The 18815-nt window shown below is 33.7% G+C and overlaps 1 long non-coding RNA gene across 1 annotated transcript in view; it reads right to left on the reverse strand.

The window, feature by feature from the left end:
• LOC129575986 (uncharacterized) overlaps positions 1–18815 on the reverse strand; it is a 33698-nt gene that overhangs the window by 9429 nt on the left and 5454 nt on the right. Inside the window, exon 2 of the long non-coding RNA XR_008688850.1 lies at positions 4050–4173. This is a non-coding gene — a long non-coding RNA (uncharacterized LOC129575986). The remainder of the gene's footprint in view (positions 1–4049; positions 4174–18815) is intronic.

Here is an 18815-nt window from a genome sequence, read left to right on the forward strand (position 1 = left end):
TATTTTGTCAGGACGATTTTTGTGATATTTAGGATGATTTTCGTAATTTTTGGGTTTTTTTAGGACGTTTTTCGTTTCACCCACCCACCTCTCGTAGTTTCGAAACTAACGAAAAAAAAACACAATTGTCATTTTCATGTACAGTGTTGGTTCTGTTGTTTGCCGTATAGCCGGAGAGAGATGTCGAAAGCTTAATGGAATTGAATGACATTCAACAACCATGATGATGATAGATAAGCGGCCCACATTTGCAATCAATCAGTGCTTAAATACAAAGTTGAACTCTAGATATTGATTTTTTTCTTTTTTCACAATACACACACCAAATATATGTCATTGAATTCACAATTGGCCACTAATTTCAAACATGGCAATTTCAGTCGCTCATTTTATTTGAGATAATAATAAACTTTCGGCATTCAATAACCAGCCAAAATGTCCGAAAATGTTAGATTAGCTAATCAAATTTCAATGATAGTTATATTTACTACTCGTATTCGGCGTATATCAGAATGGTATCGGACTTTGGAATATTGTTCAAATATATTATTTTATGAAACGATTTTAAGCTATCCAAATGAATATATATCCCCAACATGTTATCAGAAAAGACGATAAGATGGAGTTTATAAGCTCAAATTAAAAGAAAATTGGAACTGAAAATAGGTGTTTTATTAGGTATAGTTTCTCACATATTATATTCAATTTATATTGTTCGTTGCATGAAGCACAGCCGCATGATATCGATTCGGCTTTTTTGCTGCCAGAAACTATGAAAATAATTCATTCTTTCAATGCGATTATGTTCGTCTTGATCAAGAGACGCTTCGACATACATTTTATTTCATTGGTCGCGCAAAAAAACAGGAACCCATGTCTTCACACATTTTTTCTGCGTCTTGGCATGAAATGCCGACTTCAATGAAAGCAGTAAATGGCAGCAAATGATAACATATTCAATTCTTTTATTTGGCCAACAGTGTAATGCTTCGTATACTGATTCATGTATTCGGTTGGAACTCGGTTGACCCAAGCGCCATCTAAAGAATCGATGGCGAATTCTTCATGTCTGTATGTTATACTTCAGTATGACGTTTGACAGAACGGAGAGTTTACTTGATTGTATTGTCATTAGCCTTAGATTATCTAGATGGTGTTTGCGCTCAATATCAGTTGTCAAATTCAAAGTGAATAGGAGAGTTGTATTTGGCACGGAAGTTAGTTCCAATCAATTGTTCAGCAAGATATGCATAAAATGAAGGAAAAAACTCTTTTTTGTTCCAAAGAGAGTTGATAATTTCCGATTTAATCATCGTTTCGTTGAAATAAAATCTCTGCGTTTTCACAATATTTGAATTCAAAAATTGTTGTAACTTATATTAGAATAGAAGACGAACCCGGATTTCGATGATGATCATGAAACTTGATAAAAATAAAACTCTTAAAATACTACGAAATTCCTCAAATTTCGTTCCGAATTTTTTTGAATGATCAAGTGCGGCTGTTGACACTATATTTTCCTATATTTTGAATTGGCGCGCTGTGTAGTTCCGATTTGAAATGTTAAATTACATTGATGTGCCCTTTGAAATTGGGGGCGCTCGCGTCGCCTCAAATGACTTTGACGTTCAACAGCCGCCACACGATCAAGTGGGTCTTAGTCATGGGGTGGAAGCATTAACAAAATTCAAATTGGCGCGCTGTTTAGTTCAGAAAAAAATTACGAAATTACATTGTTTTTCCTATTGAAATTGGGGGCACTCGCGTCGCCACAATTGTCATTCAAATTGTTTTCGGTCTTAGCTTCCACCCGATGGTCTTAGATTTGAGTTAACGAGCATGCAATGAGTCTTTAACCATTTTTCATTCGATTTACAGTGGTTTATGAGAAAATCATTGGACCAAAAACCAAGATACATTTGATAGTTTGAAATTATTTTGAAAAAAACTGACATTGTAATAATAATATTAACATATATATATATTACATTTAACAGCATTAATAATTAAAAAATTTATTTGACGTATGTTTTCAACATTGTTTGGAATTGATTCAAATTTTCTTGGTTTTTTAATTCTATCGGCAGTGTGTTGAATAATTTAATTCCCTGATAAAATATTGAGTTTTGGCTACAAGCCTTAATTGCATCTGTTAGACAAATTTCATTTGTGTTTCTTAGTGTTCTGTTTGTAGTTTCATGCTTAAAAGTTATTTTTTCAGTTAGGTAATTTGGTGCCAGCCCATTGATTATCTTGAATTTAAATATTAACGTTCTGAATAAAATTGTCTGGTTCACATTTAATAAATTTAAAGTGTTTAGCATTGCTTCACTGTTTGAAAAACTGTTCAGTCTTAATATTTGTCTCATACATTTGTTTTGTAGTTCTTGCAAACGATTTAATTTCTGTGTTGTTGGATAAATACAATACGGAAGCACAATAAGTAAAATGTGGTTCCATAATTTGTGTCGTCGAATGCCACCATACTTCTAATTTTTTCAATTTTATAATGTATATGAATGCTTGTAAAACCGGCGATAAATTGATTTACGTTCATCGACTAAATTTTTTTTTTTTTCAGAGTAATGATATGAACTTCAAATTTAAAGTAAATCACTTTCGTAAACAAATGCTAATTTATATATCGAAACTAGTGCCACATCGACGAATAGTGATTTTCGGACGGTTCACTTTTTTTTATATAGAACCCACAACTGATTTGTAGAACATTCAAATGATATATTAATGAGCATGATCATTGTATGTTGAACACGTTAGACATGTGATAATTCAATTTTCATTCATTATATACAATGTGGTGATTTTAGTTAAATCGAAAAGTACACATCATTTGTCTGACCACTGTCAACTCGTCGCTATAAACAATAAATGCAATGGTATGGTGAAACCATTCAATGTCACTTTGATTTATTCATTAGTTTCACTCTCTCAAATTTTAATAAGCACCAGTTAGCACACACCGCATAACGATTCACAAATCTACCGCGAATTTTCACGCATTTGTTTTTGTCGGTTGCTCGCAAAGCCATTGTCAATAAGTTGTTATCTGCTTGGAATTCATTTCTAATTTTCAATATAAACACAGCACTCCGATTGCAAACCATTGTAAAAAATATCCAATCATCGGTAATTTTTTTTTCGAAAATAATTTGCAATCAATCTGTCAATAGCTGCAGCCGAGGATAAAGCATTGAATGTTATTGAGTGGGGGTTCGAAAGTCAAATCACAAACCACATAATTGTGTGGAAACTTGAGACAACACATTCGATATCATATTTTCGCATCACTCACACTGGATTATCTTTTCCACCGCACTTATGTTTTCCACTCATATCCTTTCGGCTATCCCATCTCACTCTCTCTCTCTCACTTATTCAACGGAATATAGTTCTTGCTTACATTTGTTATTTCCGGTTTATCTTGTCTGATTAAGAATTAATGGTTTGCTCTACGATTTGATCCGAAACACTCTTGCATGGTGAGTGTGTGTAATATGTGTGTGTTTGTATGGGCGCGTTTCTGCGTTTGCTTTCCCAACACAATTCAAAAAGTCAACAAAACAACAAACATTCCTCCGGAATCAACCAACCACCACACAATACAAAATGGAATGAATTCTTATTCAAGAGGAGAGAGGAAATTCAGTTTCAAAACGCTTGAAAATCGATAAATGGCGTCAGTTTGCCTCGTGCGAATTATTCTAGTGCCTGAAGGGAAAAAAATACAACAATACCACTTCACACATTGTGGCTTTTATTGGCGCACATACAGAACTCTACGTATTTAAAAAAAAAATGTTGATGACTGCGAATCAAATCACAATGCCAAGGACTTTTTGCACTGAAAAAAAAATAAACCGAATACCAAAGTCTTGCACGAAATGTTTCCGATTTTTTTTTGTTTTGTATTCAATGTAAGATTATTCATCCTAGTTTTGCATATAAATTAAGTTATTATTACCATTTTTTAATTGAAGTTTATCTACAAAATTATTTGTAAAGTAGTTCACCGACTTGGACTTACGTACCATCAATCATTCGAAAAGGGACACTAAGCTCTTCTCTAATGCGCCTCACAAAACTCGGCTAATCACCCTGTATTCTTTCAATTACGTTTAGTCGATTTGTATCCACCTAATATGAATGCTGTTTCTGAAATGGGAAAAGAAAACATAAAATCAGTCCAATTTTCTATGCACACAGAAAAAAATATTCATTTTTTGATAAATCTGAATTGATAAATTCTAAATCGAATTTCGTGTCATCTATAATAATGACAAACCATGTACGACGGGCACAATATAGGTTGTCATCAAAAAACTAAAATCCATCAGATTGAAGCATCAATTAGGTTTTATTGATTGACACTATTTTTGAATGAATTTTTATTGACGTTTGCTTCATTATTATTATTATCATTTGTATTTGATACGTATTATTGGTGGTGACAGAAAATTGAACCAAAACCACTGAATGAATATAAGCCATATAAATGGCTATATTTGCAATGATGTCAACGATTCTGATTACACGTATAAAATAATATGAACTGCTGAGAATATTCGTTGGACATGAAAATAATTTTTTTCAAATACCACATTTATGGTACCACACAAACAATGTCCAACGAATATACTCAGCAGTTCATATGTTCTGAACGGTACATTAGTTGCATCAAGTCCAATTACTATTAGTTCATGATGAAGCCCGATGACATAATTATTTACGAAGGAATTAAACTAAACCGTAACACATAAGCATTTTTTTTCACATATTTTAATAAGAAAAGAAAACAATCTAGAATCGACTGCAATATATTTAATTATTTAATGAATCTACTCAGATTTCTCAGCCATGTATATTTTCCGGTAGAAAGAAAAAGCCAGAGACCGCTATTGAAAACGTACTTTCCCCACATTTCATGAGCATTGAAAAGTGTAGCGCTTTTTATGTACGGTTGAATCAACATCAAAGCAGAAAGAATAAAATAAAACACAGAGACGAATTAATGTTAGTGCCAGTGTAAAATATGTTGTTGGTTGGCTTTCTCATGGAATTCGAAATTGTGGCTTCGCTTCGTTGCATTCACGTGCAAAAGGCCGCGATTTGAGCGATTTGTGGTCAGTGGCACACGCAAATTCAACGTACAAAAATCACCACACGTCTCCGTATTCATCACAAACACACACATGTACACAATTTTTCCGCCTGATGTACTGAAGCATTGCACTTTGAAAACATGACCGCTACACTTATCGCTTCGATGACGGCTTATGAAAAAGAGAATACAGAATTTGTCATCGACGATGCATGAACATGTGAAATACATAACAAATCACACAATGATATGTTAATTTCACCGAAAATATACACATTATGTGTTTTTGTTTTTGTTTTTGTGTATGCGTTGTGGCGGATGGACGATGCATAGGAAATGCTGAAACATTTGTGCAGAATAAAACAATATAGATCAAAATTTAGTGGCTTTTAGAGAAAGATTGATCACGCACTGATTCCAAACCAAAATGATAAATTTCGATTGTTTCCCATCTAAATGGGAGTGAAGGGAGAATGAATAGCATTTTGTTTGCAAATTATTTGCATAAGAATCGTTATGAACATTTTCACTTGGGTCATCGCATAAATTCAACAAACACGCAATGGCAAAGCGATTAAATTTAATCATTCGCCTAGTAAATTTAAAAACAAATTTTACCCTTCATTCTACACAAGAACCAAAAAAAAAAAATAACTTATTAAAATTCCAAAGGCGCCTGGTTGAAAGACGGCACCTATATATATATTATACAAACTTTAGAAATATCTGAGCTAAAAGTTTTAGATGGCATTTCAATGCCATTGAATCAATTTAACCATGGAAAAAATAAAGCAAAGAATCTCGAAGCTTTTGGTGTGTATGACTTGGTGAAAAAATCATGAATATTTTGGCATATTTCGTTTATTTACCAATTGAAATTATCATTGACAATAGCGACAAATGTTTGTCTTTTTATTTTAATATGTGTGTTGGATTGTTAAGAAAGATTTTCAAGAAATAATAGGATCAACCTAATGAAGTGTTTCGTCAGAACGTAGAAAATACCGAAGAAAAATATTTTTGCAGGATTTGTCTTTTTCTTCTCTTGGCACTACTTCAGTTTTGTCGTCTCTATTGTGCGTATAAAATATATGTTATTGTTGATTATTTTATTTTCTATACAGAAAGAACTCTGCGTTTTTTTTTCATTTTCGTTCTCTGTTAAGCGCACATTTACACGTTCTTTTCTTCCAATCTTATTACTTGGGAATGAATTATTAAGTGAAGTTCATCGGTAAATGGTGCTATTAAGTCTAGGGAGAGAAATACGCATAGACACGCACATACATTCTACGCTCGTTTTAAATTACATCCTATACTTTGGCGAATATTTATTCAATTTATTCGCTTCGTAGTGATCGGAAGAGTCGTTAATTATTTTGAGTGAATTCTTCCTTCAGAAGATCATAGAATCAATTTCCACAATATCAATATTCAATTCCCAATCTGTTTGGTTTCAGAATTAAAATTCCATTTATAAACGAAGAAGTTGGCAAGGCACAAAAATACCTGCCATTATAACACCGCCCATATTATTTGAGGTGAAGCGAGATCTTAAGGAACTTAACTTAATTCAACTGCAAATGCCAATATAAATTGGCTACTTATGAGTTGAAAGCGATTTGTCTTGAATTTACCGTTATCAAATTGTCGTTCTCAGCTGTCAATGTTGTGCTTTGTATTACTTTAAAGTGTATTGTTTATTTTTTTTTGCCAAATCATGATTTCAGACACAGAGAAATAAAAAACAACTCATCAGTTGAATACAAATGGAGAAACGTTAATGTAGTCCCATCATGTGCATTGTGCAAAGATTCAATAGCAAAAAAATGACTATGGGCGAAATCTTCGGAGAAGAGTAACAATTAAATGAGCGCAATTAATGGATTGTTTTTCTTCTGCCAATTGAAATGCTTTTCAATGAAACAAAGAATAAAGACATTGAGACAATGATCATAACTGGCTATCAGAAGCACAGAGAGAAAAAAAGTACTCAGAATAAATTATGCTTCTAAATAAATTATCAATTCTAATTAGCATTTGTTTCATAATCTTGTTGCGTGCACACTTTTTCTTCTTTTCTCAATTCCCCTCTGACAATGGCAGCACAGTTCATGTGTTAACATCATCCCAGTGATATTTCCATGGGGAAAACAATGTTCGAGCATTTCGATGTAACTCATTGGGAATTCAATTAATGAGCTACCTGTGTCGCTGCCGTTCTCTGTGAATGTGTATGTTTCATTCGCATTAGCCATGTAATGTCTCTCCAAATCATTCTTGACTCTTTTTTCGAGCATAACAAAAATCAACTGATTCCAATTGTTGTCATAACTGTATGCGATAATATTGTCATTTCTGCTATTTAGTCTAAGTGCATCCGAATCTTCAATCCTTTTATCTCAACTTCAATTTGGAAAAAAGAACTGGAATTCAGCGGAAAAATACAATAACTCTAATTTAGAGATGGTGAGAGAGAGAGAAAGAGTAGAAGAAAGATTTCCAACATAACTTTAACGTATATAAACTTAAGTTATCATGTGTGAGTACATTCGAGTATTACATTCTTGTAACATTGTGTGAAACATTTTGTTTTCAGTTGGAAACACTTGGATCGTACAATGCTTCGCTACACCGCTACACGTATGTCACTGTTGACGACAGACGAATGGACTGAAATAGAACGGCGATAACATTGGTACCAACTGTGCACACATTTTCTATGATTGAAATTTGCAATGAACTGCATACATACATCCATATTATACATAGAATGGATTCAAGATAAATTCTCTCGTTGAACAAATAACCAACCAAACAACCAATGCAAATACTACTCATACAATGAGAAATTTAATAAGATACAAAGTGAAAAGAAAAAAAAAGAACATGAAATAAAAACCCAGCCGGCTATCCAGCCAACAAACTATGTGAAATAAGTAAATCTGTTTTGTATTGTTTTAATTGAATATTCGATGCTCCAATCGCTCACTCAAATTGCTTGAAACAATGGATTGACTGGCAAAATAGATTGAAAGCAGATCAATGAATGAATGGAAAATAGCCGTGTATTCAATGGATGAGGGACGTTTTCTTTCATGAGGCCGAACGAATGGGAAGAACCTCATCAATCTAAAATAGATCAAACGCACGAGCAACGTCTTTCGTTAGAAAATATTCGTTACGTTTTAAAAACTCTTAGGCAATTTTCCTTCGCCTTTTTCTCATTTGTGAGCTCTCTCTCAATCTCTCTTCGCTTCGAACGAACTTTCAAGTCGCAAACTAAAGAATAAAGTACCCACTTTTATCGGTACTTGTCTATCATGGTTTGTTTCTTTTTTGATACATTTTCCAACAAGTTGTATGAATCATCGAAAAAGAGTTCTTCGATGATTCAAGATACTCCAGTTCTTGCGAACAGAACACCGAATTGTGTGCGTCCTATGCTGTAAGAATAGCCTATTACGACTTTCCAACAGGCACTGTCACGACGTAGAACTAAGTTCTATAATAGTATTATTATTATTACTGAGCAACTTACTCCCCGAATATATATGAAAGCCGCAATGCTAATATACTTTTCGTTGTGAATTCGTGGTTTAGCGAATTATAAGAATCAGCCGAAATGAAAAATCTAGAATGCCAGCTAGTGTGTGTGTGTGTGTTTGAGCGCGGCAGCTAACTGTTACGTTCATATATACATATCTCATTCTAACAAGAAAAACGAACGAAGCGACAGCAACACCAATACACAAGTGATCGTGTACGATGTGTGACTGTAGTGATTTTGCATGAATCATGTCTGTTGTGCTAAACAACAGAAGCACATTTTATCTTACTCCCTCTCTCTATCGCGTAGAGACGAATCATGCGGAATGCTAAGGTTATACAAGAGCATCTTTTGGAATTGTTATTTTGTTATGAAATTAAATTGGATTTCAAAAATATAAGATAAAAAAACCTAAGTGAAAAGATACCATGAAAATCTGTTCACCGAATTCGAATCGAAAAATGGCTAGCGAGAAACCAAATTAACATTATGTCGACGATAATAACAGAAAAACTAACAACTAATTGCAAAAACAAATTGTGCGCGCGTTCAGTGAAAAACAAAAAAAGACGGGGAAAGAGAAAAAAGTAACCGGCATGGGTGTGTATGCCATTACTTTTTTCTAACAATTCCAATGAGACTCATGTGAATTTCCAGTGAATTTGAATCTAAATGCGTTTATTGTTCTCGGGTGCATACACACAAACCGCCCGCCACCACCACAGCCGCACCACATTCCCTCGCCTCATTCAATCTCTCAAGAAAACGGGCACTGTTACATTTCATTTGTCGTTTAATAATAAAACTCAATATTTACAGTCATATGTGTGTACCATTGTGGGATTTTTGTGTGTTTCTCGCTTGAAAATTTTCGTTCAAATTCAATGCCTTAAAAACTCAGATGAACCACACAAAAAATGAGGTATGTGAAGCAAACTCACGCGAGCTCACACACTTAAATTTTCAGCAACGAGAAAAATAAGAAGTGAATAGCAACAATAACAACAGCAAAAAAAAAACGATAAATGTCTTTAAACAAGAGGAAGGCGAAATAAAATGAGAAATTTATTTTAAATCTTTCAAATTCAGAACAATTGATATCTTTTTCTCACCAGATGAGAATTTTTCAAAAGAATGGAGAATACCATGAAAGTAGGCTGCCGCCAAATTCTGTAGCACAAGTGAAATTTTTTTTCACCCGGAGTAAATTGTTTTCTATTTGGTTTTCTTTTTCACAAACACTTACACTATACTCTGGCTATGAAAATATTAGCTAACTTAACTATATGTGTGGTTTTTTATGGGTTAATTACTTCAGTTGAGTGTTTTAATGGCAACACAAAATACTCAAATTGCGTTTATAACTTCCGTGAAGTTGAAAGCTATTTGTCATTTTTATGTTTGTTCTTCAAATCACAACATTTTTCTAGCTGGCTATTCTTATTGAAGGACAATCGTTAAATCGTTTGTTTTTAGTACAACTTTTACTTCTGTTGTGCGAAAATGCTTCCGAGATATTTCCCCCTTCAATTGATGAATCATTTCATCAGAATTGTAAACACACTGCGAGAATGTTTCTCATTAAATGTGGAAATGAAGTAAATACACTGGACGACTTGTGATATTGTAACTAACATTACGAAAAGATTTATCTGCTACACTATACATGTATATAGTTAATTTATACATTGAATCAGTATTATGTTTGCAATTTTTCTAATTCACGGTTGGCGCGACATTATAAATCAATATTATTTGCTTTCCTAATTTTTAATAAAGGCCTCTGCGATGGGATAGACAAAATAGTAATCCAATTTACGTTTTTTTCTCTTCTTTTTGTTTTGATTTATGTATAGTTTGTAAGGCATTGTTATTCATTAATGAAAAAAACGGTACTTGCCATAATTTTGGACCAATGAAAATTGGCCATCCATCGGCAAACTTTAATAAACGTATTAGCTTTTTAAAGATATTTTTTTAATCATCATGTAAAACTGATTGAAGTGTTTTGCATCCTTATCTAAATAATTCAATAATTTTATGTTGCTCGTACACTGTTACCAAAGGTTTTAGTCGAAATTCTGCCGATGAACGTAGTGCACTCGAACAGAAAAAAACAATACGCACAAGTAATAACATTGAAAAATAAAAAACCAATTTTCAAAAGAGCAATAGCATGACCAAGCACAAAACATAGTCCAAATGTATGAAGTAATAAAGAGAATAAGTGAAGAATAGTGTTTCTTTTATCGTCTTCAGATTCTTAATTCAAAGACAGAAAAACCCGAAATACGGAATGATTTATAACAATTTTTTTCGTTCAGTATATAAACCAGTTGATGTTTTTTCTGTCTACATCTTGGATACAATGAAGAAAAAGATGTAAAAATGCGAGAAGATGGGAAGACAAAGAAAAAAAAAGAAAGATGATGATTGCAGCGACGCGAGAACAAACAGAAACAAATCATAAATTACCATAAATAGGTGGATGGTCGTCGGAAATAGTCGTCTTTTCAACGGTATTCGACTGATTTTTCGGCAATTATTATATTTTCTGTACACAGTTAACAAATAGTTGCGTTTAGATTGACATTTTGTTTTGCACCGTTTTATAAATTTGTTGACCATGTACAGCAATGAACGCCTTAGATTCAAGCACGCCCCAGAAACGGAACGATCGAATTACAATTAGTGCTATGCTGAGGGAACCGTATGAAACTATTCAGCAGCCATGACACTTTGTGGAACACAAATGTTCTTACAATATTTTTATAATGTATTTTTTCTTAAATCTATCTATCAATCGTTGTTTGCTGCTGCTACTGATACTGGACTCTGGAATGCCTTAGATTCGTTGAAGCAACAATAAATGATGGGGAAAAAGTTTGCTTCATCGTTAAAGTTTCCCTGAAGGCATTTCTTCTTTTGTGCTGATGGAACCGAAAGGGTCAGATTTGGTTTACATTTCTTTCCAAATTGAACACATAATTTATGCTTCGGGGGAAATTATACGCAAATATATCGCCCATGATTTTGTAATTCGAAATGGAGCTAGAGAAATGAATCTCCACTGTATTTCTTTCATACAACAGTGAACTGTTCTTTTATGCAGTGTTTCATTTTCATTCCATAATTCTTTTTTTCACTAATACAATCTTGCAAATGCCAAGGGGAGCACAGAAGAAGTGTTGTTTAAAAATGTATATATTCAAATTGTATCGATTTGTTTTTGATAAGTAAAGCCTTACTCTTTGTTTTTCTGTTTGAATAATAATTGATATTATCTAAACGATTAAGTCATTTGTTATAATTACTAATAAACACTGACCATAAAGTCATTAAAATGCAACACATTTTTTTTTCTAACACGTTCTGATCAGTAAGAAAAAAAATATTGAATGAACATTATTATTTAATTATCCACCTAAGAGGTTTTCATTTGTGCAAAGACATTGCGCCGATTGAAAGTTAAAGTAAGAACAATTGATGGAAAAAATAGTACAGACCGTTATTTCGTTTTATTGTCAGCAAATAATCGGCGTTTATGTTTTTTTTTTCTTTTATTCATTGTGCACCGTTGACACACGATTACGCTAAGCTAGGTATAAAGGGTGGTCATTTCAGAAACAAATCGGATGTGTCATTGTTCTTTACACGTCCATTTTTTTCCCGTTTGTTATTTTCGTACGTGTTTGTTCGCTTTCAAGCAAAACCATTTTGAAATAATAGAATGGAAAAATTTGGAAATCTATATTGAGACACCCTTTTAAATGGCTTAATTAATAATTATAATAACTTTCATTGTCATTTTCTATTGGCGCTGTGTATACTGTATACACATACGTACAATGTACATACATGATAATTGAGTGTGTCTACCTCACATAATAAGCACAGTGTATGACAAGTTCAGTGTTCAGCGTTCACCGACTCGACCCAACGATGTATATAAGTATACAGTATATTTGGAAAACCGACAATGATTCCAAAATGAGTATAATTTTCGAATACAAATAAAAGTGATATGCTCGAAATGGTTGCAAAACTACAAGGCGTAACAAAGAGGCTCGAAAGAGACAACAAAAATGAAAAAAAAAAAAAAAAATCAACAGTGGACAATCAATGGAATTCATCAGCATGGCCTGTAATTTGATACCATTGGACATTGTACATAATATCTAGTTATTTAAGTCATTTGGCCGAAGCTACAGTATGAATTTTTTTCGCTTTAATAACCGAAATGTCTATCATATCCTTCAACAGCAGCAACAAAAATAACAAAAAGCAGCGGCAGCGACACCAGTAAAAAATATAATAATGGAAATTATTCTAAAAAAAAACTGGATAAATTATTTCGCGTCGCTTTGATTGTTCAGTGTGTAAGTTTTTTTTTTCGTTTTCTTCTTTGTTTCGTATTCTATTTTTTGTTCACATTTTGAGCATTTGGATGTGCTAATTTGATTCTGGGTTTGTAGTTGTGGGCTTATGATCTTGCATTGTATGTGCACTTTTTTCGCAAATAAATTTTTGCTCTGCTAGACTTGTAAGCAATTTATTGCATTTCTAATCGTGTTTCACTAAACAACACTCTAGATATAGCTGTCTCGCAAAAGCCTATTTTTAGGTTTGGACTACGAAACGCATTTTACTCATGCAATTACAGATTTTTGAAGCGCTCAGCATCACAATAATAGCAATAATTCGTTTAGTGAATAACTATTACTTTGGTATTTAGTTGTTGTTGTTGTTTTATATGTTGATGTTTTTTTTAGTCGGATTTTCTCATGCGCAGTCGCAGCTGCACACAGGTCGAACGCACACGTTCTCAATAGAAAGAAAGAAAGTTCAAAAGAATTGAACCGGCGTAAAATAAGTACTAATGAGCGAATAAAAATATTTCGCGCCCTGGGTTTGCCATTCATTTAGCTCGCATCAATCGTAGTTTTGTTTTCTTGTTCGTTTTATTTCTACTGTGTTGATTTTATTTATACAATGCACTCTCACGCATACATACACACATTTTTGTTATAAAACGTATGTTTCCAACGGGCTAAACTAAATTGCTAGTTGGATCGCGTCCTTTTTCCATTTCTCAATTGCATTTCATATTCGTAAGCACATCAATATTACATTTGCAATGAATACATTTTCATATTCCATTCGTTTTTTCTTTCTCTCACTGGCTCCTACTTGAACTCGATAAGGAGAATATGAAACCGTGCGAAGTAATGGTGTCCCGTTTTCATTTTTCAACCGCATACAACCGACACAGAGTGCAATTTTTCTACTTTCTTCACATTTCGAAACAAAACGCGCTCTGTGTTTTGCTCATTTAATGGTTAATAAAAATCAGGTTATAATTAATTGAGTTCAAAACGCAAATGGAACTGTTTGCTTCTAATTTAACTACTTGACTTTAAAATTAATCAAAATTTGCACAATGCTAGTCCAGGGAAAATAAACAGAAATAGAGAATAAAAAGCCAGCCTCTCCACACAGAAAAGAATCCCCGGAAATTTTAGGTATTCGCCGTAAAATTTGACAATTATATATAAATTTCTATATACATTTTACCGGCAACGCTTGAATTTTCCGGGCAATGACATAATTTCAAATATTCCAACAGAAATTAGCGCCATCTGTCATTCCAAGCGGTAAAATATTCATCGAGTATTTGATAAAATGTTCGAAAATATGTCATCGCCCGGAAAATTGAAGTGTTGCCGGTAAAATGTATATAGAAATTTATATATAAATGTCAAATTTTACGGCGAACACCTAAAATTTCCGGGGATTCTTTTCTGTGTGTCTGATCGTCTGTACAAACAGATAGGAAACGTCAAACAAGAACAATAAAGCAGCACCTGGAGACTAGTTGGAGAAATAAAGAATCATGCATTTAGTTTGCTATAACAAGTACGCGTCTGTGTAAGTTTAAACATTTAAAGTATGGCACATTGCACTTAGTCCCCAGGCAGCGCTGTATTGTTTACTATTTTCATGTTCAGAAAGCCTGTGAAAAGCATAACATTGTGGCTAGTTCAGATTAAACCGACAAACATATCTATTCGTGAGACGTAAAAGAACGTATGTTTTTTTTCAGTTTTAAATATTTGAAAAGGAAAGTATGTTTTCGATCGATTTTGTCTGAGTAAAAGAGAAGTATGTTTGATGGCAACAAAATGGTAGCGTTAGCGAAAAAAGAATGTATGTTTATGGTCAAGTAAATTTTGCAAAAAGAATGCATGTTGTTCTATCTATTCAGTTAATAATAAAGAGAAGCATGTTCTCATACATTTATATTGTCAAAAAAGAAAGTATGTTGGCTAAAATAATGTAAATAATTAAATTTATTCCGACCGCATTGAACAGGAATTCATAAACCTTAACACGGTCGGACAAGCGAACGACCAATATATTTGTTGTCACACACCACCCGTGCCGTCGCAGTGAATGAATCGAGTGGAGTAACAGGCGCACAGTAACACAGTATACTCAGAGTGCGCATGCGCGCCCGATGAAACACGCATCTCCTGTCCACATCATTCATAACCGCGCGCCGTTTCAGTGTACAACAACAAATACATTAGATGTCCGAGCGTGTTAAGGTTTATGAATTCCTGTACAATGCGGTCGGAATAAATTTAATTATTTACACTATTTTAGCCAACATACTTTCTTTTTTGACAATATAAATGTATGAGAACATGCTTCTCTTTATCACTAACTGAATAAGTAGAACAACATGCATTCTTTTTGCAAAACTTACTTGACCATAAACATACATTCTTTTAACCATTTTTAGTTGCTATCAAACATACTTCTCTTTATTGCTACGAAGTTGGACAAACTTGCGTTCTTTTACGTCTCACCAATAGATTTACTATTAATGTTGTTAGTGGTTTGCGTCCAACACTTAAATTACACGGTTAAGCACGGAATTTTCGCGGTGTCTTTTTTTGCGCTTTTCCTTCTAAAGAAAGTAAATTGAACATTTGTACGGATTATATAAATAATTGAATACTCGTAATTATGGTAAAGTGAGATGAATATTACGGTGTGAATGCAGGATAAAATCTTTGTTTTGGCATTGTGATAATATCATGTCTCAAATAATGAATCAATATTGAACATATAACGCCATCTGTTAGCGTGACGTTGAACATCTGAGCGCTTCGCGCAATTTGTTCAGTGGCACACAAGCTTTGCAGCGATTCGAAGAGTGAGCTGCGCAAAGCGTTCATAAAATACAACAATTCTTTCGCTATACTTCGTTACACTAACAGATGGCGTTGGCAGTTGGCTCAATATCAGAATACATGTAAATGTCAAAGCGATATTTGAGACATGGATAATATCATGATGATAAGTGGGAATCGAGAACTACCACATTCCTTATATATAATGGTTTGACACCTTCTTTGGCACCCAGTTGAATCGCTTGTATTCATCTATCTATATATAAAAAAGAGAATGTGTGTCTGTCTGTCTGTCAAAAACGACTTGGAGGCCAAACGCGTGGTCCGATCTGGACATGCCGCACATCATTGGAAAGGTCTTGAGACGAAGATGTCATAGGCATACATTTTTGTAACATTTCCAAATGTCACAAATTGTCCAAAAAAAAAAGAATACTAAATGTCAAAAATTTTTCTGGGAAATTTTTGTCACACCTATTAATATCACAAAAATGATGCATTTTGAAATGAAAAAGAAAATTTAAAAGGCGTAGCAAAGCACGCTGGGATGCGCTAAAATGAAAGTCATTTAACGCTGAGACCAAAAATGCCCCTTCCAATTCAGTGGATTCTGCTGAAGCACGCGCTTCTTTTTTCAGAAAAATGAAATGTTTTGTTTTCGGTACCAATGATGCAGCGGAAAATGATCAAAACTCAGATGTTGAAAATCGTGTGCTATCGTTTGTTATTTGAAATTATGAAGTTAATTACATTTTTTCCATAGAAGTGCGAGTTAAATTAAATAATCACCGTGTTTGGTTGTATGAGTCAGTGGGCAAAAGGATGATAAATATATAGCCTTGTATTTTTGTCAAGAAAATGTCATTCAATTTTACAGTACATATTTCACTTTGCATGTTGGATCGTATCTTGTAAACTCATCGTATTTTTATTTTGAAATATTCCACCGTGAGGCCTTGGACGACACAACATCAACTGGATCAATATATTGTCCGTTCGATTTTACGAATTGAAATTTTTTCGTTCGTCAGCTCCCCTGTGCATTCTATGCGCACCTAGACAAGCAGTTGGTCGCGCGTCCAATCACTCTATATTATTATTATCCGTTTTTCCAGCAATTCAATTGCTTTGTGCAGAAAAACGACGACGACGTTCAATGTTCGATGATATCGAACACACACAATTTTTGTGCTCGAAATGCATTTGCCGACGAACTTATAAACTTCGGTAGCACGTACAGTTCGATTTCAAAGCAAGTGAAATTGCAGCCAAAAAAGGGTCGAGCTAAACAGCCAATGGGTTATGAAATGTTTTATTCATCGCTTCGATCGCAATTCAAATGCATAAATGAAAGTAATAGCTCATAGTTGCTATCTATATATGAGTGCAAATATTCATCGTTCATGTTATGTGTGTGTGTGTGTGTGAATGTGTGGATGAGAGAAAATATCATGACGCCAAATGGCGAATAATTTATAAATTTTTGAAAGCAATCATATCTATGGAAAAAAGAGAATACAAACTCCCCTCTTAGCACATCCAAAGAGAAAAAGAGAGAACGAGAGAGCGAGAAAGCGAGAAAGAAAGAAAAAAAAGAAAGACAGAGAAAGAGGACAAAAACACCAGGAATGGCACGACATGTGGTCAATTTTTTTGTACAAATTGGTTTGTGACTTGAAAAAAGCCATCAAGATTTCCATTAATATAGTATGTGGTCACCATACGAACAAACAGTGCCACTTCACATTGAAATAATTGTCGAGATAAATATTTTGCATGATTCTATCAGCATAATGAGCTTTAATATTGGACGTCACCTGTAGTTTTTTTTTTCAAGTTGGCATGTATAATTTTTCATTTGTCAATACGTTCATTCCCAATGGAGTATCTGTACCTGTGAGATTTAGTGCCTCGGAAAACCAGTTTCGAATTCAGGCTTAGCTTTATTTAATAATGGGCATTTTCACTTTTATGATTCAACAATAGAGAAAATCCTTCAATCAATAACATAGAAAACTGTTCTGTGTTTTCACTGTTTGGGACATGTTTTTTTTTTCGTTTTGTCTCAAGTCAAAAAATCAATAAATCAAAAAAGTCATTCATAAATCAGGGATCGAACACAACATCCGTTTTTGGTTTACAGGTGATTTTGTGATTTTGGTGATTTTTCATGACTTTTTTTGACTCTTTGACTGATTTTATTGGGTGACTTCGTTGATTTTTTTATTGATTTCCTTGATTTGATTTCTCTGATTTTTTGACTGACTTCCTACGTTAGACTTAGTTGATTTTGATGATTGACTTCCTTGAAAACTAAAAACCGCCCCTACATTCACCACATCCTCTATTGTCTTTCGCCAACAAACACAAAAAGCGACCGCATTTTAACATCTCAACTAACCCAGACGCCGCGCGCAAATTTTCATTTTTTATAGCTACGCACCTAACATCAATTTTCAAAATTTTCTTTTTTAACAGACAATCATTAAAGTCAAAGAAATCAAATCAGTCGTAGAAAACAAGTACATTCTTCTGGTTTTGTTTTTGGGCTAATGTAAAAATACACCAGAAAGTTTTATTTATTCGTTATAATTATTGCTAATTGTTTCGTTTCGACTGATAACTACAGCTATTGACATTGTTTCTCGTTCAGCAAATGGATAAAAAAAATTTGTTCTCTGCACACCTCTGACACATCGGGGGATTCATGTCAACTGATTATTCAAGGGCTTACAGTAACAAACGATTTGAACTCTAAAAAAAACTACATATTCAATGTGATGTACGTACTTAAGTAATCTCATTTCTCGTTCAAAGCATAAACTCGTTTTTTTTTCAGGATAGAAAAAACGTACATCAAATAAATACGCAAACATCGACGAATAGCAATGATAATGGGCATGCAACACGCATGCACTGACGGTATACTATTAATGTGATTATGGTT

Source organism: Sitodiplosis mosellana, unplaced genomic scaffold (assembly GCF_009176505.1).
Source record: "Sitodiplosis mosellana isolate CC-2019 unplaced genomic scaffold, AAFC_SMos_1.0 Smas_scaffold_6170, whole genome shotgun sequence".
Classification (NCBI taxonomy): domain Eukaryota; kingdom Metazoa; phylum Arthropoda; class Insecta; order Diptera; family Cecidomyiidae; genus Sitodiplosis; species Sitodiplosis mosellana.